Source organism: Chelonia mydas, chromosome 10 (genome assembly GCF_015237465.2).
Source record: "Chelonia mydas isolate rCheMyd1 chromosome 10, rCheMyd1.pri.v2, whole genome shotgun sequence".
Lineage (NCBI taxonomy): Eukaryota > Metazoa > Chordata > Testudines > Cheloniidae > Chelonia > Chelonia mydas.
The window spans coordinates 663,570-666,321 of record NC_051250.2 but is presented as its reverse complement, the minus strand read 5'-3'; the positions used below and the strand labels follow the sequence as shown (position 1 = coordinate 666,321).

The window sequence follows — 2,752 nt, the reverse complement described above, 5'->3', positions numbered from 1 at the left end:
TTTCCAAACAATCACTAAATTGGCAACACCGCATGTAAATAGTTCACAAAATTGTGGGGGGAGAGGATTCAAGGGGGGATAAACACCCCCATGTGTACAGGGAGACTTTGGCAAACCAGTAAAGTGCCTGAAACCACTATGGCTTATTGCTAAAGCAGCCAAGTCAGCAAGCTGTAAATTAGCCAAGTCAGCAGGCTTAGCTTAACCAAGGCAGGAGGGGAAGGGGGGTTTTGGGAGCCACAGAAAGGGCAGCTTCATCCCGCGTCCTTCCTGATAAGAATTGTGTTGAAGTTGCTGATACATGCATCTTAGAAGAGCAGGATGTGCCCCTGGAATGTCTATTGGGGCCTCAAGGCTGCAAACGCTGGAAAAACCCACACCTGGTTAATCGATAATCAGAAGGAACCTCTCACTTGACCACTGAAACTGCTTACTTAACTAGTTTGCTTTAAGGGACATGTCATTCTATTACTAATGTATAAATAAGGGGGAAAAGTTTGAGGTAGGGGGACTCTTCAGGACTGGACTCTCCCTCTGGATGCATCTTGTGTTCCCCATTAGCAGACAGGCTGCCGCTGTGCCACTCGAGAGCCACACTCAGCTTTGGTAATTATCAAGGGTTGGGGATGTTTTACGAATCTGTTTGTGACAGCCATTGATCGGTCGGATGGCCGTGTCTCCCCTGATTTATTTCCTGGCACCACCTCGCACAGAGTAAAAGTTACCAAGAGCTTTGGGTTGAAGGAACCCCGGGTAACACCTGTGGGGGTGTAGGGAAATCCCGGCCTGCTGTTAAAGGGCATGGGGCCCCATCACAAAAACAATTGCAACCCCCTCCCTTGTTGGCAGTCTCGGCAGAGAGAAAGAAGACTGACTGGGCCAAACTGGCCCTCACCCCCTTCCTATGTCTGCAGCAGATGTCACAATGTACAGCCAGGAAAGCTCCTGCCTTAGACCTTCACATCCAATCCAGGGAATATGGATCTTGCTGCAAAGAGCAGAAGACGTAGCACGGCCTTTGGGCTTGGAGCTGCTCTGTGCACCCAGGGCCGTCCCTCGCAGGGTGCGGGGCCCAGGGCAGAAGTGACGGATTCGTGTCTTCTGGGACCGATGGCTCCAGCCAATCGCACCAGCGCGTGGGGCCCCCAAAGTGCACGGCCCGGAGCGGTCGCCCCGATTCGCCCTACACAAGGGACGGCTCTGTGCGCACCCACCGTTTCCACTTAGAGGCAGGTGAAACAATAATAAAAACTGAGCCAAAAAAGTGGGTAGGTCTTGGTCATTTCTATACATAAAATGTACAAAAGCTGGAATGTGTCAGAGGGGCTCAAAGATCTGATCAGGGCATGTTACTGGCTGAAGTGCTCTAAACCCCAACACCAGGATTGCTAAAGGCTCTCTCCTCTTTTAACAGAGGTGTAAGCCTCCCACCGTCCAGGAGCAGAGTCTGGAGTTCCACCCCAACACCACAGATATTTAGCTGCTGATCACAATGTCTGTGTGGACAGCTCATGGACTGGTTACCAGTGACTTAACACATCAGCCACGTACAATTCACTAACACACTCTAAAATGGGGGATCCTCAAAAACAGCTTTAAAATAGGGAGGAGACATGCCGCTGAAAGGTCAGTGTCCGTGTTCGAGCCCGAGTGACAGAGAGCACGGTCTGTGGGTCAGAAGTCTCCACAGAGCTCGGCAGCCATTTGTCATAAATCTTTTTTAATTTTTTACAGTGAAGAAGATGGAAGAGAGTAGGATTCGTCATTTTAAATCCTGGATGATGACAGATCAGGCAGCTCATTTAACAACTGAAATATACTTTGCAGATGGTAAGGGGTTCTGTTAAAGAGTTACCTGGTATTTGGATTACCAACAGCGTAGTCTATCAATTTTTATTTTTGTATTAAAGTTGTTTTTTTCCATCTGTTGAAAATGTCTCTTTGTGCTTTCATCGGGAATTACACTTTATGTCCCATTTGCTGCACCGAGAGGAATTTCATGCTGCTACATTAATAAATACCCTGGGATGGTGGCTGAGCTTTTTACTTTCCAGAACACTGTTCCATTTCCATCTCCAGCCCAGCAGTTCCCTTTTGTTATATTGCTTTTATATACAAATATGGGTGCAGGCTCTGACTGGTAGCTTAGCTCTCATCCCAACATGCCAGGAGGAGCAGGCCTTACCCAGATTGCTCTGAACTGCTTTTATTAAAGATACTCCCTCTCCAATTTCCTACCTATGCAGGTAGCCAGCAATACAGCTCCTGAAGCTGGGACCAGCAAACCGCACAGGGGTGGGGAGCGAGTCCTGCTCATCTCTGAGCTGGAGCTCAAAATCATATGAACAGCTAATGACAGCGACTGTACCACTGAGATTGAGGAGTTCCTGCCTTCTCTCAAGAAGCGACTCCCAAGGGGAGACATGGCCCTGGGGTTCTATGGTTATCCCAGAGACTAGTCAGGAGGCGTTAGCAGCGCAGAAGGATAAGCTGTAAATCATAAGTCAGGTTGCCGTTGCCACCATGATGCAGAGTCTTCCCATCTCACTTTGTGCCACAGCCACCATCATGCACCCAGCTCCTCCTGGACTGTGATCTGAATTTAGACACGTACCTGTGTTTATGCCTGTGATTTCCTGTGCACTGCACCTTTACACGTCACAGGACTGCTGTCTGCAAAGGCGGGGGCCATTCTGTGCTCAGTTCACGACAGACACACAAAGGAGGCTCATGCATACACACACACACTCTC

General features: G+C 49.0%; 1 long non-coding RNA gene across 1 annotated transcript; it reads left to right on the top strand.

Moving 5' to 3' along the window:
• The first annotated feature begins 555 nt into the window (after positions 1-555).
• LOC119567183 lies at positions 556-1,825 on the top strand. Its single transcript, XR_005227061.1, has 3 exons — positions 556-606; positions 1,415-1,626; positions 1,735-1,825. It is a non-coding gene; the product is annotated as an uncharacterized LOC119567183 (long non-coding RNA).
• The last annotated feature ends 927 nt before the right edge of the window (positions 1,826-2,752 follow it).